General features: G+C 42.5%; 1 protein-coding gene and 1 long non-coding RNA gene across 3 annotated transcripts in view; one reads left to right on the forward strand and one right to left on the reverse strand.

Annotated features, from left to right (window-relative positions):
* Nucleotides 1–23,018, forward strand: part of ADGRL2 (adhesion G protein-coupled receptor L2) — a 353,211-nt gene that overhangs the window by 44,240 nt on the left and 285,953 nt on the right. The gene's annotated exons all lie outside the window — the stretch shown is intronic.
* The window catches only part of LOC310846669, a 54,388-nt gene continuing 44,527 nt past the window's right edge, over nt 13,158–23,018 (reverse strand). Inside the window, exons 2-3 of the long non-coding RNA XR_014565435.1 lie at nt 15,745–15,797; nt 13,158–13,977 (exon numbers count right to left, since the gene is read on the reverse strand). This is a non-coding gene — a long non-coding RNA (uncharacterized lncRNA). The remainder of the gene's footprint in view (nt 13,978–15,744; nt 15,798–23,018) is intronic.

Consider the following 23,018-nt stretch of genomic DNA (forward strand, 5'->3'; position numbering starts at 1 on the left):
TTCAGGGTGGTTGTGACATTCCTTGAAACTGGTGTATGAAACTGGTGCAGCAGCAGTGACTAGGAGATTGAGCTAGGAATTAGGAATACTCTCATTCAAATCACGGTTCTGCCATAAACTCAGTTGGAAATAAGGTCACATATCTGAAACATTCTGGACACCCCAAAGGCATTTTATGAACCTCAAATCCTGACTGCGTTCACGTGTAATGCTCTTTTGGACTACATAATCGTTCTAAGCATCAGTTTATATGTTGTATCACATTTGGAAAAAGGTGTTGAATCACTTCCAAGGCTGAAAATCATGTGGATCTCTACTGCGGCTGTTGTTTTTAAATCAGCTTATCCTATATAAATTGTGTGAATCTACCCACTAATAGGAATATTCTGTAACTGTAAAATGAGTACGTGGAACATTTAAGTTGCCACCCTTTGTTTATTTGATAAGCCTGAAGGTTCTGTAACTAAATAGATTGGTTTGCTTATGCAGAATTTTAACGTTAGGATCCTGCTTTATGCAAGTGAACTTTTCCCCTCAATTAGCTTTAATTCTTAAGACATAAGAAATCAGATCCAGGACTACAACAAACTGAGCAGAAATCAGAGTCTTGGCAGGCCCATGCGGTCAAACCTGTTCCTGGTTCAGGTAGATAAACGAGCATGGAATTGTTTAATGCAGCCTTTTCGGTATAACAAGAAAACTATTGTCTTTATATTTTGAGTTTGTTTTTAAAAGGCTGGCTGTTTAAAAATAAAAATGCTTATAGCACATTTTTTTCCCTGGGAAATCTCTCCCTTTATGTACCAGCTTTGGCCATTAATCCTCTAATTATGTTCCTGCATAGATATAATTTTTGATCTTGGGCACAAGGAACCGTAAAAATAAAAGTTTTTCTATAAAGGCTGCTTTATACAAGCACCAAACAGCTGCTATTGGTCAAACAACTTTCTAGGGACTGTCTCTTCTCCATCAACAGCTCTTGTATAAGCCACAAATGCTACATTGTACAGAACCAATTCTTGTTCCACAGTGGCTACGTGATTTCTTGCCGCTCTTAATCAGAGGCCTTTATTACATGCTAAATATGGCCGCAGTTCTGCCGCACACAGTTCCCAACATGCAAATTCCAATGAAATTAATGCATGCTATATTCATGCAGCCAGGGTTGCAGCCTGTGTTTTATCTGAAGGCAACAATTTTCATATAGACAAAGGTCTTGAAATGTGCCGTTATTAAAATCAGGGATTCACATTTCCCCATCTAACTTCCATGGGGGGGGGGGGGGCTCAGTGCTATAGGCACGCCTTAATGAATCTCAGATTTCAGCAATATGGGCCTTTCTGTGTTGAAGTAATAGGGGTGTACAGTACATGTGCCTGTGTAAGCAGTAGTTGACCTCTACAAATCAAGTGTGTACACTTTCATACAAAAACATGTACGTGTTAGGGACAGCTTGTACCTGTGCTCAGTGTAAGGTGTGAGCATCCAGGGTGACCAAACCTGTATCCATTATGTGTACATTTTTAAAAAATCTCACTGGAAGCATAGTAAGTATGCAGATAAAAGCAGATCGCCCCATTTAAGCATCTGTTCAGCATACACTATATAATCCATGCTGGATGAGGTCAGCCATTCCATGACTGTTCAAAGGCGTACAATGCAGTCTGAAACAGCTACCTGTGTATAGCACACAGGCATAATAAATAATAATAATAATAATAATAATAATAATAATAATAATAATATGCAGAGAATATATGAGTTATCTTAATTATCCTTGCGGTCTTGTATAGGTCCACGGTATTTAAAAAAGGATATTCCCCAACACACACACACACACGCACACACACAGGTCAAAGCCGTCATTATCCAAATTGTGAAATGTAATAACTCGATAATATCTGGGTCTGGTAACATTTGCCCTTGTTCACTTCCTGAGGATTTTTTTTTTAAGCTGTTGTGCACAGCTACAGAAATACCTGTGCATGTGCCCGGAATAGAAAAAAGTTTTAATGGAAGGTAGGGAAGGAGAGATTTGGAAGAGTGGGAAAAAGCACATCCCAGATACTTTCTGTCAAGCTCTGCCTACAGGCGCAGATGGAAAGTAGTGAAACTGCAATGAATATTATGACTAGAAGATAATGGGAATGCATGTAAATCACCTTCTGACAGTAGTTTAGAATTACTAAATTAATTGTAGTAGTAGTCGTTGTTGTAGTAATGTAAAAATCTGAATATTCCAGTAACTTTGCTTCAGACTGTGATTGACCTCAGAGGTTTAGGATTTGAGCTGCATAGGATTTGAACTGATCTCTGACCCCCTTCCTCCTTTATGTTAATCTGCAGAAAGCAGGGGGGTGGGTCAAAACCTGGCTCATCATATGTAAACTTCATGACTTAGGACCTCAGAGGGGAATGTAATAAAACCTCAAGTATTCACCGACTTATTGACTGCCAGTTCTTTTCATTTATTTCTTTTTCTCCTCCTGCTTTTTTTTTTGGTTTTTGTTTAAGAACTTGTGTGGTCTCTTTCAGATTGCGTTTGGTGGGGGGGGGGAATCAGTATATTTTGTCAACAGGATAAATTTATTCTCTTTGTTTCTTAGCTTCAGTCAAAATGTGACTGCCCCTGACTCACACATTCAGATGTCAGGAGAGTTCCAATAATAGTCCCTCTCCACCCTTTACATCTGGGCACTCAAGTTTCATATTTTGCTTTGCTTCCCTTGAAGAAATCTATCTATTGTTTATTCATTTTCCACCTTCATGGATGTTGGAAGAGCTTTGCAGTTCAGCTGCCAAAAGTGTACGTCGTTAGCCTGCTTTATTTAAAGGTAACTTGGCTGTCTGGTCTGGGTAGCACTAGCTGTAGTGGTTCATGAATCAAAGATGCAGCACCGTGTGACCTCACAAGGTGGTCTAGCATATGCTACTTCCTCTTAACACACCACTTCATAGCGTGACAAAATTTGCCCCCACAAGTTGTGGTGTTTGCCGCCAACCTGAACAGCTTTAGAAGAGGATTCAACAAATTCATGGAGGATAGGAATACCAATGGCCACTGGCCATGATGGCTATGTTCTACTTCCACTGTTGGATGTAATATGCTTCTGAATTCCAGTTGCTGGTGGGAAGAGGGCAACTGCACTCAGGTCCTGGGTTCTGGGCTTCTCATAGGCTGGTTGGCTGCTGTTAGAAGAGGATACTGAACCAGATGGGCCTTTGATATGATCTAGCAGGACTCTTAAGTCCCTCCCACGCTTTCTTCCTCTTCTGCTAGCTCACACCCAATCCAGCATTCCCCTGTATTTTTATCAGAAATTGTTGGGGATTTCAATGCAACGATAAGCTTCATTTACTACTGCTACTGCTACTGCTACTACTAGTACCACTACTACTACTAGAAAGTGCAGCTAACCAGGGTAGTGACAGACCTCTAAGTGTCCCTATTCTCCAGGGACAGCCCCAGATTTATAGAAGCCATTCTGGTTTCTGATTTGATCCCGGAATGTCCCGCTTTTCCCTAGGACGTCCCTATTTTCATCAGAGGAGCGTTGGAGGAAATGGAGCTATGTGACTGCTGAGCCAAGAAGATAATTAACTATACAAACTTTAGAAGGCATCTAAAGGACGTTCTGCATAGGGACGTTTTTAATGTGTAATGTTTTCTTATGTTTTTTATATATGTTGGAAGCCATCCAGAGTGGATGGAGCAACACATTTAGATGGGTGGGGTATAAATTTAATAACTACTACTACTACCACCACTACTACTATTCTGGAAGAGTACGTCCCTATTTTCATTAGAGAAATGTTGGAGGGTATGTAGTGAGGATGGTGCCAGCTTTTCTATCCATTAATTGTACTTCAGGGTTCAGTCACAGAAGACTCTGTGGTTCAGGCAAGATGGCCACCCAGTTGGCGTTCAACACACTGTTGACTTTTTATTCTTTGGGGCAGGTTTAAAAACAAAATGTGATGGTGTTCTTAGGTTCCAGTGTTGTGAGAAAATTAGGCCACAATCACACAAGTGTTTGTGTCACTGGTTTACAGTTTAAAGAACTTCTAGGAATGCCCATACCACTGGAGTGTCCATACATGAGAAGTTATAAGAATTCCATAGATGTACTCAGCAAGAAAATTGAGGGAAAGAAAGACCCCCCAAAGTGGGTTCCTATATACTCATGGGTTGTCAAAATCGACATGGAATATACAGAGTAGTTTTAAAAAGAAAGAAAACACACCCCACCCCCAAAAAAAGAAACAGTGAGAGTTGTGGGGGTACATGCATGCTGGTTTCATCCTGGTTCCACCTTTGGCAGTGGAGATCGAGGTACAGATATGAGCTCTAAGCCGACTGGGGCAGACTGACAAACAAGGTGAATGAAAGATTGTGGGGAAATGATAGCTGTCTTCCTTTGTCTTCTTACTCATTCTTCTCTTCCAAAAGAAACATCTTTCTCAGTTTAATTAAGGTGAAGCTGCACCATCCCGGTGGATTGATTTTGATTTGATAATTGCAAGATTATTTGCAGAAAAGTGTTTCCATGTGTCTCTTACTTTCACTTTGTTGCATGTGTGTTTGTGTTTTTAATTGAAGAGCTTTGGCTCTGCTACCTTGCCAGAGAGCTTCCCTTGCAGTGCTGTTGCAACCACAAATAAACCCTCAAATCTTTTAAAATGCTATATGAAAAGGTAAACCTTCAAATGAAGTGAAATACAAAAAGGTGGCTTCCTGCTTATCAACCTTCGTACAGGGTTGGGGGGGGTTGATGGGAAGAAATCATCCACTTATGCTTCATTTCCTTTGACAACTGTATCCCACACCCTTCCTTTTCGCATATTCATTTATCAGAGATGTTGCAATGTCTTATCTTCCTTTGGGTTCATACACGATGCCATTTTGATATTCAGAGACCCAAGAGGATTTCTTGTTAATTTAATTCAAGATAGGTGTACTAAATTTGATCAAAATGAAGAGCTTTGGACCTGTATGTGCATAAAATGGGTCCCTTCCAATTCTACAATTCTGTGATTCTGTGAATATTGTGAAGTGTGTGTGTGTGTGCCGTACAGAGAGAGACAAAGGCAGGCAGGCAGAGACAGAGAGAGGACACATTTTTATCTCACCCTTACTCACAGAACATCCACTGTCCTCCTATACTATTCTCACACCAACCCTGTGAGGTGGATTAGACTAGGCCAAGGTCCCTGGTGAAATTTGTGGCTGGGTCTCCTTGCTCTTTGTGCAACAGCCCAAATTCTGCACCACTAGCCATTCTGAAAGTTCTCACTCAAAAAATGGTTTAGTAACTGAATAAATATCACAGTCTGGATGATGAAGAAGCTATCAATGAAGCTAACATGAATTTGATAGATATTAATCATTAATTACTGAATTAAATCATTAATTGATTCCTTGTTTATGTAAAATGTGGGCTGGACAAGGTGACTGTTAGGTGGATCTACATCTGGTTGACTGATCAAACCCAGAGAGAGCTTCCTAAGGTGGTTCCTTATGATACTGGGAAAAAGGAACCAGTGGAGCACCTCAGAGCTATGTCCTGGGCCTGTTGTTGTTCAACCTCTTTATAAATGACTTGGATGATTTTTTTTTTATTTTTTATTTATTTAATTTCTATACTGCCCTATACCTGAAGGTCTCAGGGCGGTTCACATAAAATATAAAATACATAAAGTCAAAACAAAGCCAACAACCCAATTAAAAAAAAACTCCAAAAGAGCCAGCATTTTTAAACAGGGTATAGGATGTAAATCGAGTCAGGCAAAGGCCTGGTTGAAAAGGAACGTTTTTGCCTGGCGCCTAAAGGCGTATAGTGAAGGCGCCAGGCGAACTTCCCTGAGGAGAGCATTCCACAGACGGGATGAAGGTTTTGAGGAGGAGATAGTTTTAACAGAAGAATTATAATGTTCTTGTTTAAACCCGAAACAGTGTTTCTGACAGAAAGTGCTGTTCCTTTAATAGTGGAACCATCAAGCTTTATCCCTCTTTGAGTGCTAATTTGTATAAATAGAGTTTTCCATCCTGCCTCAGCTTTACACCTAGTTCAAGGAAGAAGTTGTCACAGGAAACCCCAGTATCAAGAGTCCTTGCTGCGGGCTTATGCTATTTGCTACCACATAGGGAATTCCTGATTTCCAGGTTGTTTTAGACAGGAACTAAGCAAGGTTTATGGGACGCATGTGGCGACTGGACCTAATGGTCAGGGGTCCCTTTACCTTTACCTAAGCAAGGTTTAATTTTAAAAACCAGACTTGGTCATGTTGCCCTTCTCCCATCTTCGCTGAGGGCAGATGTCACAAGGGGCCCTGTCAAGAGCACCAGCATCACAGCTGCCATAGAAACAGGACTTGCCCTCTTTTACTGAGCAGAAGGAGCACCAATGGCCTTGCAGGACCAAGATTCAACAGCATGCTGGCTACATACCACCATGTTTTGGCCACTGTTCTTGTGAAGCAGACCAAACCGCTCAGACTAGCCTCTCCAAAGCAGTCTCTCAAACTGAAGGTCACCTTGCTAGGATCCACATGAGAACTGTGGCACTCCATCTCAGTTATGCACTTCGTTTCTTTAAGTTTCTTTCAATACATCATCATTATCATCATTACTATTATAATTACCTATTGTTCTCTGAACTGCTTTGTCTTTTCTCTTTTGTGGATATCATGCGATTCTCCTCCACCCGCCTTATTTCTTGAAATGAGATTAAATGGATATATCTCTTGCATTTAACAATTCTAGGTTCTTGAGCACCTTATGATGAAAGGCTGCATTGTAGCTTGTGCACCTGCATGGTGATTAATGAGAACAAAAGCTTTGGGAATAGTGATTGCTTGATAGCGGTAGCTGCTCAGAAAGCTTAGGTTGCACAAAACATTGTGAAGTTAAACATGACATTGCACTCAGCTTCTTGAAGCACAGAAGGTTAGTGTATTCTTGTTTCAGAGGGTTGGCGGGAGCCAGTTTGGCAGCACAGCCCATCCAATGGATGAATAACATCATTGTCCCATAAGTCCTACAGGATTTCTTCTCCTATATCCCCAATAAAGTCTGAAGTGATGGAGAGAGCATTAAAGGATATGAAGGATTCCTGAGGCAAGTAAAGGAAGAAGCAGGAGCAAAGTCTGGTTCTGATCAGATGGCACAGTCTACCCAAGGGCAAAACTAGGGTTGCCATAAGTCCAGATTTTCCTGGGATTTCAATGATGAGGGGGGGGGGGAGCTAAACAACTTTCCCAAAGTTTTACTTCTTGAAATATGGCAACCCTACAGGACACAATTGGAAGGATCAAGCTCAGTAAACCTGTTGTGCTGAAAGGGTACAGCGTAGCACCTGTGCAGTCAAACAGGCACATTATTTATTAGACCTGGGTGTGAAGGACAGTGGCCCATTCAGTTCCATTTTTATTCATTATGACGTTTGACAGAGAGGGTCGATGGTGATGTAAAAGAGCACAATATTAAAGAGAGAATTGAAAACAATTATAACAAATGTGAGTAATGAAACGCATGGGGTTTAAATGAATGATAACAAAATGAATGCTGTTTTAAATTATGAAAATGAATGGAATTGTGAAACAAAACATATTCTTCCACACCACTCTTGTCATCACCATGGTGTGCTGCGAAAGCCTGGGCAGTGATAAAGAGATTAGATAGTCATAGACTGAAACTGAGGTCAAGGAATGATAAATTCAAGCGGAAGGACATCTGCAACTAAATCTATGGCTGACTTGAAAGTGCTACTCAGAAAGTATATGGATTATATACGTCCTGTCTGGTAGGTTTTTGTTCTTGTTGTTTGGCGAAGCTGTCCTTTCTCCGCATGCTCAATCACAGAGCAACCGGGTCAGCAGGTTTATTTGTGGAGACCCATATTCACCATATCACAGAGCAGTTATAGACTTGGTTTTATGGACTGCACCAGCAGATGCACAGTTCACTAAGGACTAGTCACCACTACACGGTTGGTTTGTTGGGGAGCACTTACCTTTGGGAGGCCCCTGAGTGGATGGTCACCCTAACTGCAGTCTGTTGGCATAATCAGGCAACCATCCTTTCAGTAAGCATGTGCTTCAATTGTGAGGTCTGGAAACACAGCTGCACCACCATGTCTTCTGATATGGAAAGGCAAAGACAAAATGGACCCTTCCCATTCTATTGCCATATGATGGCAGGCAGCAGTTTTGTCTTACAGCCTTACCAGTCGAGATAGCCTTGCCACTTAAGCATGGCTTTTTTCACTAAAGGGCTTATTTCACTAAGTCTACCTACTTTTAAGTCATAACATGTCTCCACTGAGTTCATTCCACTGTCTGCAGCCAATAGATGCATTTTGTAGGAGGATAGATCTGCCTCCACCCCTCGTGATGAATATCGGCTTATCCTAACACAGAGGTGGGCTTTTTTACTGGGAACACCTATGTCGCAGAACACTCTCTCTGCTGAAATATAAGAGGCCCCTTTGGTAACGACATTCTGCTGGCTCTTGATGACGTACCTTTTTTAAAAAATGTTTAATTATTTTTTAATCAAATTTCTATGGCACCCTTCATCAGAGGGTGTCATGGCAGTTTACAATATAAAAACAGAAACATTCATAACATGGTAACAAACAAAAACACCCCCCCCCCCATTTTGAAAAGCCACAGATTGTTTAATTAGCCAAAGGCCTGGGAGAAGACAAATGTTTGTGCCTGGCGTTCCCCTGATCTCCTAACCTGAACCTCCAGCTTTGATTGTTTTAATTGTTGCTTTAACTTCTTTAATTGCCATGCTGTTTTAATGGGATTGTTTTATTGTACATTTTAATTGCAGGTGCTTAATTTAATGCTTTGATTAAATTGTCTTGTTGTGTGTTTTAATTGTGCGCATTTATAGGATTTTGCAATTGGCTTTATACTTGTAGACTGCTTAGAAGCCGCCATGGCAATTATTGGTATATTCATATTATTCATATCATCATCATTATTATCATCATTGTGTAGATGTACTCCAAGCTGTTGTATCAACAGAACAGTCCCAAATATAGTCTGCAATAGTATTTAGGAAGAGGAGGAGAGAGAGTCCAACCACTACAATACTGTTGAAAGGATCTGTGAACAACTACCACAAATAAATGGCCAGCGCTTGCCCATTGTGGGATGCTTTCTCAACTCCTTTGCAACAAGACTAATGCTAATAAATGCTGGATAAGATCAAACTGCCCAGTTAAGGTTCTTTACACTCCAGCTGAGAAACGTCTTCAAGCAATTTGTTGCTTCAGTTGCAGCAGGACTTGGTTGGGGGTTTAAGATAGAGCTAGTTACAATTAGTAACTAATGCAGATCCTGTGCTTACATGCTTTAGAGGTTCTAATGGCTAAAGGCATATCAAAGAAATAGCTTTAATTACTCTGCTCCTTCCTTCCTCCACTCAATTTGCTCTTTCTCCATCACCTTAACCTGCCTAGAATACACAGCAGAAGTCTCAACAAGTGCACCATATCATTCCTTACTGAGAAAGGGACATGATACATGGCCAAATAAGGGTGTGACTTCCCCCCCCCCCCCATTAATTCTCTGTTCAAATAGATCCCTGCAAATCCCTGCAGAGATTAGGAGAGACTCTGATAGCAGTTAATTGACAGCTGGGGAAAGTAAACAGAAGAGTGTTTCTAATGGTGGAGACTGGGGCAGGAGAGGAAAAGAGCAAAAGGATTGTTTGGGATAACAGCTTTGGCAGTTGCCCAAGGAATGTGTGCCAAATGGCACATGGTAAGATAGAGACCTCTTTACAAGAGGGTACCAGTGGCATGAGTGGAATGTTCAAAAGGGAGGGGCACATATAGGCAAGTTTTGCATGATCTGCATGTCAAAAGCAACTTGCACTGCATAGAGCAAATGCCTTTCTATTAAACAACAACAAAAGACCTCTTATAAACAAAGTGCTAGAGGCTATGCCATTGTTCTCCTTCTCCACAGCTTTGAGGACAGATACATGGCATAAAACAAAACCCCTTCCAGACACTCCAGCATAACAAAGGGAAGCAAATTGTGTTTAATGAAAACAAGCACATCAGAGGGACTGAAATCAAGAGCCAGCAGAACCCAAATTCTCCTTCGTGAATATATATTTTTTCAATGCTAATGATAATCAGGATACTAGATAGTGGTTCTCCTGTGCTCACACTGGCTAGACCATGAGTAGGCAAACTAAGGCCCAGGGCCCGGATCTGGCCCAATTGCCTTCTAAATCCGGCCTGTATTTTTACATAAGTAGAATGTGTCCTTTTATTTAAAATGCATCTCTGGGTTATTTGTGGAGCCTGCCTGGTGTTTTTACATGAGTAGAATGTGTGCTTTTATTTAAAACTCATCTCTGGGTTATTTGTGGGGCATAGGAATTCATTCATTTCCCCCAAAAAAGAATATATAGTCCGGGGCCCCCGCCACAAGGTCCGAGCAACAGTGGACTGGCCCCCTGCTGAAAATGTTTGCTGACCCTTGGGCTAGACCCTTAAAGTTTCCAGTTGATTGCACGCTTTCAGTAACAGGACTTGTGATTGGATAATTTGGTGTTTCTGGCTTCACCCACCAAAAATCCAAACGTGACCATTGTTGGAAGAAGTGGGCATGGAGGAAGGGGTTAATTTATTTCATGGGCACAAATCACCCCATGTCTGAGATAAGCCAACTGGTGCATGATATATCAAGCCAGTTGCTGTGGCAACTGCCCAATGTCAGCTATATAAGTGATTAAGACACATCAGCTCAGTGGTCTGGGCTTAGTCCACAGTCAGTGAGTTGAAGTCTGTGTTAGATCTTGAAGCTGGAGCAACACAGATACAGTGGCGTAGCGTGGGTTGTCAGCACCCGGGGCAAGGCAAGTAATTCGCACCCTCTAACCCGTGGATTTGCGTCCCCTAACCCTAACCCCCAGATGTTGCGCCCGGTGCGGCCGGCCCCCCCTGCACCCCCCACCCTACGCCACTGCACAGATACCAGGGCCGTCTTAAGCATATCCGGCGCCGTGGTGCAAAGATCCCTCAGGCACCCACCCCACCCCACCCCCTGTTTTCCCCAGCCTCTGCGGGGATCGCTCTCCTCCCACGGCGGCTTGGGAAGGAAGCTGCATGCCCACCAGCCATATATTTGGCAGGGTGCAGCTTCCATCCTAAGCCTCTGCAGGGATTGCTCTCCTCCCGCAGAGGCTTGGGAGGCAAGCTGCACGTCCGCCAGCCATATGGTTGACGGGGCACAGCTGGCGGGCGTGCAGGGAAAGGGAAGGCTGCCGGCAAAGCTGCACAGTTCCCTCACTCGCTGGGACACCCCTGAGAGGCCGGCGCCCTGGAACAATGCTCCAGTAAGCCCAATAGGAAAGACGGCTCTGACTGATACTTTGTGCTTGTATCTGTATCTGCAAAGCCTACAAGCTGTACGTATATATCAACATCCTGTACTGTATTACTGAAGTCTTATATTCTGCAGCAGTAAACTATTTTGGATCTTAAGCTCCCTCTGTGTAGTGACTGGAACTGGGGGCAGCTTCTGCTATGTGGGTATCTCACCTCAGATTCCCAACAAAAATAACTTCAATTCAAATGTTAGCATATGATCCAAATGCACTTGCTCACGTCCTGTTTGATTTATATAGTATCTGAAGTATTGAACGGATGCCTACCTTTCCCTGCTAATATGAACTGAACAAGCTTAAGATAAATAGCTCATTTGTTGCAGTTCAGCAGGAAACAGATTTGTCAGGATGTTTAAGTGGACCTGATAAATGTCATTAGAAGAAGGGAAAAGAAATAAGGTTTAATCCAATGACGAGTGTTTTAAACTTGTCAGAATAGACATTTAGCCAATTTACAAGTGTTGAATACTGTTTGAAATGCCATATCACTAATGTTAACAGGGAGATCTTCATTAGAACAAGGACAGGGTGGAAGAAGGGCCACACTTCAAGAGGGCTGGCATAATCTGCAATTATTGATCCAGCATGTTTACCCTTTTCACATCTGTAGAAGTAGCATACTCAGGTTTGATGGTTGGGCTTATATTTTTAGTTCAGTACCTTTTTCAGTCCAGGAAATGGGAAGCCTCTCTTAACACTGAGACCTCCAAATAATCAAAATAGCACAACAACACTCCCTATCATTAGCAGAAGGAAATTTCTGCCTGCTTAGCACTTATAAAACACCTACCTAGCACTATTACCTGCCATCTCACCATGTTTAAAAGGGAAAGTATTGTATTAGTCAGCGGCCACGTAGATTTACACTAAACCTGAAGGTATTTTCTTTTGGGTAGATCATTTCCAGTTCAACCAAAGTGGGCCATGGAGACTTTAACTTAGTTAGAAAAGGCCTCCCACCTCCTCTACCCTGTCCTTTCCTTTATTTCTTTAAGTTATCAGTCATTAGATAGAGACCAAAAATCGCAGCGGGAGACTTGTAAAATAGTTTTTGGGGATCCCTGGGGGCATTGCTTTCAGCCTTTTCATCAACCAACCTAGTCTCTATCATAAGTCTTATTTATAAGGAGGCTTTCAGGCAATTTCACACTGCTTTTCTCTGATGCAGCCCAAAAAAACATGTAAACCCAGGGGATTAGTAGCGACTTAGAGAGAAAATAGTGTAAAGTTATACCATGAAGTGAGCCCGTGCAGCTGGCTGGATGCACTTTCCCCCTGGGCTACTACCAGTGAGTGAAACCTATCTAAGTGGGTCCCCTCCCATCCTGCTGCTGTGCAGAATCCTTTGTGATATTGTGCTCTAGAATTGCTCCATCTCAGAATGCAGTCAAGTCTTTAATGGCTTGCAATGGAGAGAGAGAGGCAGGCACTGTCTAGGAATTGAAGTTTAAGCACTTTCTTTCTTTCTTTCTTTCTTTCTTTCTTTCTTTCTTTCTTTCTTTCACAGCAGCAATTGGGCAGCACAAGTAAACAAACTGTTTGTTTGAGCTATGCCAGTTGGTAGTCCTCTTTGATTAAATTACTGACATGCTATAATATCCTAAAATGGGAAATAAATTATGGCATTAACCAGGGGGTCAAACTTGAGTCCCTTTTAACAACAACCAACAAAATTATACCAATTACATTGCTTTACAGCTAGGCCAGGCTGATAATTAATGAGACTGCAAATCACAGAGACTTAATTTTGAGAGCACATTTTCTCATTTATTTAATTTTGAGTACAACCAGCTGTCCAGTGCCTGACCTGCACATATTTCTGCACTTTATGTCTCATTCTTGCAAACTTAACCATCTCATAGCCATTCAGTCCAGGTTTTATGTTTAAATGATAATGGGCTTGCTAAGAGGGATGAAAAAAAGAAAAGTAATTTTTGGAAATGCTTTAAGAGAACACACATGGGTAGGTGAAGAAGACCAAACACAGAAATTTCAGTTCTTTCTCATGTTATAAATCCAGCATTCTGTTCCATTATAAGGCTGGTGGATTTTAAATACCCCTTTTTCCTCTTCCCCGTATTTATGCACGTGAGTGCATATGATGTCTGCTGCCAGATCCAGATGACCTGTTTATCAAGCATTCATCCTGACTCACTTGCTCAAAGCTTATGCAAAGCTTGGACTAGGTCTGGCTTTTAATGAACATTCATTTTGATTTGTTTGCAGGGCAATGAACATTCATCCTGATTTGCTTGTGCAGTGCTCATATGTCTTCCCATTAATCAGTCATTCATCCCACACTTTACAATGCATTTCCCCCTCACTCTCCTAATTCTAAAAAAACGTGGATCTATTGTGCTAGGGCAACAGAGTGTTGGAATCCATTTTAGTTGCACAAATCTACATTTCTAGTATGTGCGTGAATTCCTTCTGTGAAATGCTGACAGTCTGGAGGTGACCTTCATCTGCCCATATTCATCTCCTTGTTACCTTTGGCTCTCTCTTTTGTGCCTTCCCTGCTTCCATTTGCCATTTCCTCCGCTGTTGTATCTGTGTTAGTCCTGTTGCAACAAAAGCAAGAAAGAGTGCAATATTGAGACATCTATGCTAGCAAATGTATTGTAGAGTAATAGGGAAGAAACCTGCATGTACCAAATCAATTTGTTACTCTTTTCAGAGACACAAGACTTTGGTGTTTGCCTTTTGCTATCACAATGTAGTCTATAAGCTCCCCAACCCAGACATCTGTTTTCTGTTTATGTTGCTCTACTCTAATGCACCACAAATAATAGTGTTTGGACTGGCCCTACCATTAGATAGAGTGAGGTAGCCACTTCAGACAGCTGATTTTGGAATACATTTTTTATTGGTTGATTGAATGCCTGCTGTGCTAGGAAAGGGAAGAGGTACTTGTGGAATTTTCTGCCTCCGGTGCCAAAATAATGGGTGCTGCTTATCTTGCACTTTCTGAACCACAGCCCACCCCATTTACCAGGGTCCCTAACCCTTGAGAGAGACTTTTCAGAGAGGCTCAAGGGGAGCAGTGGGCAGGAAAGTCCCCTTCTACTCATGCCCTTCTGGGTCAACCCACTTTGGACATTTCTATGGTTCTATGGTCATTAAATACTTCTAACCCACCCCTTTGCATCCCTAGTTGCTTGCATCTCTTTTGACAAAGTTTGTGCTCCTTTTTGTTTTCCTAATTTGGATAAGACTTCCATTTTGCAAAGGAAAACTTCCCTCTAACCGTTTTCTTGACTTTGCACATTAACCGCACATACATCCTTTTGGATGTGATACCTTTCCTGCTCTGTGATATACATTATAGCAGAGCTTTTATTATTGTGATTTGGAGTAATACCCATACACTCTTGAGAGATTTGACCCACTTGGCATTAGTTTCAACCTAACAGTCCTCTCATTGTTTTTGGAATTTTATCCGTTTCGAGTCAAGTGTGACTGTGTTGGACGCTCTCAGCAATTGTGTTTATTTCATTAAAAAAATGTCCACTTGAATTTGGTAGCACTCCAGTTACAAAAATATCACACTAAGTCCTGCTCACCACTTAAAATTAAGACCAAGGTCTGGTCAGTTCCATGACAAGCTGTTGTTTAGAAACTTTACCTCTTTGTCATAACCAGAAGATGCAGTTACTGCATCTACATGATGGCAATTGAAGTCACCCCATACTATGACTTCATTGCTTTTGGATACCTCCCTGATTTCATTCTCTGTCTCGAGATCATTTTGCTCAGGGGAGGAATAGTGTGGATATAATTCCTGTCCTGTATTTTTAAGGGTTATTATTGCCCCCTACATTTGGGGGGCAAAGTGATTAAATACAGAGCAATGCAGGCACCAAATTAGGTTCTAAGTGGATCTATTTCTGAGATTGCTCGTCAGCATGATTAAAACGATAATAATTTCTATTTATCATTAATAATGCATTGGGAGGGGTGCGCTCGGCAAAAAGGTGGCTAATTTTTTTTTAATGACTCTGTTTTCAAGATGTACGCAGCTTTCCGAAAAGCAATCTGCGGAACTTGTATGTAGGATGCAGCTGTGGAAGACTTTATTAACATCATGCAGGTGGGGCCTAATTTTAGTTCAGTCTCAAAGAGGGGGAATTGTTTCCCCTGTGATCAGCACAGCACCATAACATCAGCAAAGCTTTAGACAAGAAGTTGTTTACTTTACTGCATGTGTGTGTGTGAGTGAGTGTGTGTGCGCGTGTGTGCTTAAGGAGATTATATATGCCATTAATCAGGCAGTCTTTTTTATTATATTAATGGACCTAATGGAACAGTCTGTAACCTATGATACTCACATGTGGCACAAAGGCAATGCCATGGAAAATGTTCAGGAAATGAGCAGTGACTTCTAAATATAAGAGAGAAGGAGCTAATGAATGGGAGGAAGGAACATTGAGAAATACATCTGTTTGGCCATAAAAGACGCAGCACAGAATCAATCTCAGCTTTTAATGTTGATTCAAGCTACATATTGAATTGAGCTCCCTAGCTCTAGGTTTCCTTCAACGAGCAGGCATTGGACTAGACGACCTATGAGGTCCTTTCAAAGTTGACTGCTACCAAAAGACATGAAGCTTGGTCTGTTAAGCCATACCGTGCTTGAGCTTCTGAATGGTGCTAGCAGGGGACGGTAGTCCATTGCAATGAACAAGGCAATGCCCCACCAACCTCAGCCTTCCCTCAGCCAGCCTCTACCTGTCACTGGCCCTAGCTGCATCCATTCTTGATCTCCCTGCCTTCTACCCTACCAGACCCAATGGGCAGGGGCAGCGTGTCCCGTTCTGCTGCTTGAGGCGAAATGGGAAGTGCCACCCTGCCTTGCTGCTACAGCCACTGCTCCCACCACCAAACCTGCCATTGCACACTTTGCCTGTGCTGGACAGCTCTAATTTCAGACAAAATTGCAAAATTGTGTCCTCCTTAGTCCTCCTAGAGGTACAGTGGTACCTCTAGATGCGAATGGGATCCGTTCCAGAACCCCGTTCGCATCTAGAAGCAAACGTAACTAGCGACGGAACGTCTGCGCACACGTGCGTCGCTTTTCGCCGCTTCTGCACATGCATGAGATGTCATTTTGAGCGTCTGCGCATGCGCAAGCGGCAAAACCCGAAAGTAACGCACTCCATTACTTCCGGGTTGCCGCGGAGCGCAACTCGAACGCCTCATCCCGAAGCACATTCAACCCGAGGTATAACTGTAAAGGACTCTTCCCCCCCCCCCCAATAACTTTTTAATGAAATGTTTTCAACATATAATACAATAAAAACCAAACAGATCCACTTGGAGGGGGCTTCTGCCACCTGAGGCAGCGTCCTCACCCTGCCTAATGGCTGGGCCAGCTCAGCCAATGGGCACTGGACACCACTGCTCTAATATATGAACCCAGGTTTTTTGTTTGCTTTTCCCTAACAAACTGACTTGCAAGCCAACAAGAAACTTTGGTTTAAGGCTGGCTAGCGTTTTAGTTTAAGGCTGGCTATGGCCAACTAAACCCAGAGTTAACACTAAGCTAGCTCCTTTGTGGGTTGTGCACCTGCTCACACGAGGAAAGGAGTTGGGAGTGCTCATGCACAGTACGGCCAAATAAACCAAGCATCATGGCTTAGCTTTATGTGGCCTGCGGTTCTATGATTCTATATACATCACACAGCATGAAGTGATAGCCTGGGATGGTTGAATTCCAGGCTTTTCCCACTTCACACTACAGTATAGCGAGATTTCTTTAAACACACACACACACACACATTTCGATTATTCAAATATGCAAAACAAAAAAACACCTGCAGTCTCAAGTGGTAGCCCCCCTCAGTGCCCCCCACCAGTGCCTGCCATGCTTTGAGTGATGGCAATGAGCACAACCAAACACTTCAATAATCAATCAATCAGTTTGCCAACCACAGTCCCATCCAGTGCGTAGTGAAGTGCACGGAGCTATTGGGGAAGAAATAATTCCTTCTTGCCCCCCTGTAGCAATCATTTAAAGCTCATGAGCTGCTCCTTGATTGATTACCTTTGCCTTAGTAATAAGAGTTTTACCAGGAGGGCAAAGGGAATGTTGCCCTTTAATCTTTGCCTCTTTAGTGAAGCAATGTAGGGATCCCAGCAGAATGCTACTCTTTCATTTCGCTTTTGACTTGGACTCTTTGGAGCAAATTAGCAAGGCTCATTTGAATTTACTTCAAGGAACAGCAGGGGTGTTTAGTTTACCTCCTGCAACTGCTTCCTCAGAAAACTGACAGCACTGGGATGAGTAGGTGGCTTGTGAGTCTATGGCCAACTCACCTTCTCCCACACATCCGGGATTTGTGGGGTGAACTGAACTGCAGGAAGCACACCAAAAATATGTATGCGTCCTACAGACTCAGCATGTTCCCTGCCCACTTGGCGTGTTTTATTTGGACACTTCCAGCTGTTAGCTGCCAGTACAGGCAAACAAAGAGGGAAGAACCTCCCAGAAAATGGTACTTCATGACTTTGGAACTACAGTCATTTTTTAAAAAATGACAGTAAGTTGGCCACCCTATGCCAATCTGTCTGAAGCTAGGAGTAATCAACCCACAGTTGCCATTTTTGGGTGGGCAAATTCAGCTCCCTCAAAAGTGTTTTATTTTGAAGTTCTGTTTGAATGGCATTTCTGAAGCAAACTATGCAGGTGGCTATTATAACCGCACGCTCTGCTGTGATACCCCAGTGTGTGGCGAAATCTTCCGTACTACTTGTCAGGGTTGTACAGACAACCAAACTATCCCGGCATGACGGACGCTACTCCAGAGTACATATGGGCCCTGTTCTATACATGCTGTGCAACTTTGCCCTCTCATCCTCATGACACACTTAGTATTCCCGGCAGTGAGCAATGATGCTCTCACATTTGGGAGCCTTGTTAGGCAGGCCTGAAACAGTACTGAAGTGACTTTTGAGACTTTGTGGCTGGACTCCCGGGCCTTGCCTTGTGGGGAAATGAAAATAGCTGTTTTCACTGACTCGCTGGGAAGTCTGGTCACATGTGCTTCAAGTCACAGCCGCTGCTGGACTTCCACCATTACTGTCTGCTGCCAGAGCCTAACAAGCCCCTTGAAACCTTGTTCTGGCCTTGCTGTAAAATATGCATTTCTTTGTATATTAGGAGTAGGCTTTTAGGATGGACTTTGTTTTTGTTGTTGTTTTACTACAGTTGTAAGATCTATCAACTGGATACTAGTACAGAATACGGAATACTGGCTGGGAATGGAGCCAAATGCAAAACTGTGGCTTAGAGGGTTAATTACCTATGTGTACACCAGGACAACTTGCATAGCCTATATCTATATACAGTCATACCTCTTGTTACATTTGCTTCAGGTTACATCTTTTCAGGTTGCGTCCTGTGGCGACCTGGAAGTACCGGAAAGGGATACTTCCTGGTTTCGCCGCTTGCACATGTGCAGACGTGCAAAATGACATCACGCGCATGCGCAGAAGAGGCGAATCACAACCTGTGCATGTGCAGACACGGGTTGAGTTCCTTTCAGGTTGCGAATGGGGCTCTGGAATGGATCCCATTCACAATCAGAGATACCACTGTATCTGTGTTACTACATACCCTAGGATGGCCTGCTTATATGCTTGCAAAACTACATCCAGGTTACTACAGATCACTGATTCTAACAACCTAAATTAGAAAACAAAAGTCACTTTTGTTGTTGGTACTGTAAAACAATTGGAAGTCCAAGATCCTTGTCATTCTACTAGAAACCATCTTTGCAATCTACAAGGAGATTCCCATCTACTGTACCTTTCACCTAGCCCTGCTGTAGACCAGGTATCGTCAACCTTTTCAGATCCAGGGCCCGCATTTAACCCAAACATGCATTAGAGGGCCCATTTCTTAATTCTTTACCTTATATTTGCATGGTGGCAGTGTTCCTGTTGTGATCCACCTTGGATCAGGCCACAACATACTAATGCATCCCAACCCACCTATTTAAGACAAGCGTCATAGACCATTTCTAAGGATATGATACATAACCAGAAATTCCCTGAGCATAGCCTACAGAAAAAAGTATTACAGGGCAAATGCCACTTGCTTTCCTTCTAGCTCATGCAGGTAAACCAAATGAGTTTGCTTTATTTTTGCCTCTGGGTGAAGATGACCAGCCTAACCTGTTATCCCAGAGCTAAAAAGGTGCTATCTGCATTGGAACGGATGTCCCATTGGCTCTTGTGGTGGATTTCTCTCCAAAGCAAATACCAGCTTCAGAGGAGTCATCTTTCTCAGGGCCATAACAGGTGAAAGAGTTAAATCCCCTCTCTGGCCTGCTGGGATGCTGATAATTATACCACTACCATAGCTGCTGGTACTATATATATATATATATATATGCATGTTAAATGCAAATACACATTGAACATCATATCTAGTTTGGCTGTAGTCCTGGAAATTGTGGCATTCGTCACTCCTAGAGAAACAAGCATCAGCCCTGTAACAAGTCTGGGCAGGTCATGTAGCCTTAGAAGTAGCGCTGGTGATTTGATAACATTCCTTTCTCCTTGGCTCAGATCAGAGCCAGCTCTTGTTGAGGGATCTTTACAAATTCTCTTGAACATGTCACTAATATGGGAGAAGCCAGGAAGATTGATTAGGAGTTAACTGAATTTAAAAAACACCAAAAGCTACGGGAGGATGAAAGCCAGCTTAACAAATATTTGTAGAATCGTTCAAGTTTAATGGAAAATATTTTTTTTACAGAATATTTTAAAAATGTCTTTGTTAATCTATTCTTCCTTTAGAAATCCAAAGGACGGGGAGATACATTCACTCTGTTTCCTTTGCACCCAGTTCTGAAGGTTAGCTCCCCACCTTTTTTTAGCTATTCCATAAGCTCATTGACATGCATGAGTCTATATATGTTACTGTAAAAAGTTGCTGATTCACTGGTTGCTCTGCATAATATACTCGAAGTTTAGGAGCCAGCTGAGAGTTGTAGAGAGCAGAGTTCATGGATCACTGTAGAAAAGCTAGAAGGACTTCATGATTTAAACAACTATGACTCTTGTTATTGCTTTAGGCCTCTGAGTGGCTGAATCCTAGCCAGAATAGAGTGTAGCTATGATCTTAATCATAAAAAGCATCTCATTAAAACATCTTAACAAAACATCTTAAGAGTTATTCAAGACTGTGCTAGGGAAGTGGGGAGGGCCAGCAACTGCAGCCAAATTTGTGACCATCCGAATTTTGCTTGACCCCAGTTCCCACTACCCCTAACCATGGGCTATGCTGACTAGTGCTGATAGATGTTGGAGTCGAAGAACATCTGGAGGGCAAGATCATCGTACAGATTCAATGAATTCTAAAGATTGGTTCACAAAAAGGTGATTTCTGGAAATATTCTAGCTAGCGCATTTTACCCCCAAGGTGCACGAGATGGCTGAAAACTACTGAGGCCTACCAGTCATAAAAGAACACTACAGGGGCAGATGTATTCACAAAGAGATGACAGGTGGTGACAGAGGTTGGCATATTCAGCAGAAAATTACTGACTTCCCTTTCTACTGTTATCTAACTCATCTCTGGAAATTGCCACAGAGTTTCCCTTGTGGCAAGGAGTTCCAGATCTCAGCTTTCCTCAAACTGAGTAGAGACATTTGCTCTGGAGAAATTATGGGTGCATGTGTGTAAATATAATAGAGAACTATTTTGAATGCACTTTATACAGTGACCTCTTCCACTGCCAATGCAGCAAAATTAAAAGTAAAATGCAGACTTCCGTTGCAAAATTTCAGAATTTGAAATAATGTGTGTACTTATCCTGTCCCATTGAATTCACTGGGTCTTACTTCTCACTAATCATGTATAGGATGTAAAGGTAAATTTCCATTATCCCAATTCTCATTGGTCACTATTTTCAAATCAAAACTTTCAGCATAATCATTTTGTTTTGATCTAAAAGAGAGAGAAACCAGGACCTGCAGAAATGGCAAGAGATGAGGGGCTACATCCTAAATGACTATAAAGTCTTGCTGTGTATGCTTTAGGCCATTTAGGATTTTTGAAAAAGAGGAGGAAATAGAATTCTCAGAAATAGAGTCCGCATCCCAGTGCTGCTAAGTAAGGGCTGCACCTCAGTTTGTTAATGCTGTTATCAGCTCCGAAAAATACTGTTTGGGAAGCACCCTCTCGGGCTGTAGACTTCTTAAATTCTATATTTCAACCCACAGACAATCAGTGGAGAGCTAGAGATTGCATGTTAGAAAGAGGACGACCATCAGGCCATTACATTCCAGCTTAGTTTCAGTTACTGACTAACCTGGTAGAGTTTATTGCAAAAATATAGGCTTGAAGTTGGAAAATCTTGAATCACTGGGCGAGGATGATACATAGGGAAGAACGACTCAGCATTAGTAACTGAAAAAGGCCATCTTTCCTCTAACAGAAACTGCAGAACTAGCTCGGCCACTGTGAACTAAGAGAAAACAGTAGCCTGAAATATCATGTCAACAACCTTTTCATAGACTAAAAGTGCTGAGAACTGTTCTACCTATTATACAGAATGATGGGGCAGAATGAGGCGGTAGAATTCTGAAGTATACCATTTCAAAGTACAGGAGTGGGTTGGATGACCTCCATTTTAAAATATCCAAGCATGCAATAAGCTAGGATTCCAAAAAGATGGTTACACTAAATCGGATCCTCCTAATTGAGGGTCTGTGTTGCGCGCAGACCCAAGGTGCCCCACCCTAATATTCTTGAGGAGGTGGGAGATTGAGCCCAGCCCATGTGATAGCCCCACGATCACATCATTGCCTATTGGCCAATCAGAGATTGGTGGTGTGATCGTGGGGGCATAAAAGGCGGTGACACCTTTCTGGGGATTCACCTGGCTTCGCAACGCCAAGCACCTACCCACCCACCCTGTATTTTAGGTGCCTGCTTTGACCTTGCTCTGGACTTTGGTTGGTTGCCTGTTTTGGAACAGGGCCTGGGTAGGAATTTTTTTCCATTTGGCAAATTGGCAGTGGCCATTTTGCGCACCTCTTAGCAATCATCACAACTTTTGTAAGGTTTGGCGGTTAGGCATTGGCTTATTGTGATGTGGGGGAGGGGAGGTGCGGCCATCAACTGCCCTTCCTGGTACAAGGGTATTCCGGTAAAGGAATCCATGGGTCCGAAGTCCGCTTGAAGGGCTAGGGCCATGCCAGAACCCACCGGGAACCCCGGGGTGAGCTTCAGTTGGTTGCCATCGACGGAGCTCCCCTGTTTGGTTGTTTATCATTCCAGACTTCCTTCAAGGTGGGCAGGAATCAGATATAGTTATTGCCAATGCCTAAGCCAATACCACTCACATTGCTGTTATGAATAAAGTTGTGGCCTAAAATTTTGTCCATTAACCTTAAACTAAAATTCTGTATCAGTGTGTATTTATTTATCCTTGGGGGTGCGCCGGGGTCTTGAGCCTTTTGTTGTTAAAAGAAACAAGAAAAGAAAGTGGGAAAGCATTCAAAAATGACCCACACACCAAGCTGAAGTGGTACAGTTAAATAACTCTGCTCACTTGATTCTGCATTATCTTACTAAGGATAAACCCATTGG

This window comes from Podarcis gaigeae (assembly GCF_964106915.1).
Source record: "Podarcis gaigeae genome assembly, chromosome: 6".
Lineage (NCBI taxonomy): Eukaryota > Metazoa > Chordata > Lepidosauria > Squamata > Lacertidae > Podarcis > Podarcis gaigeae.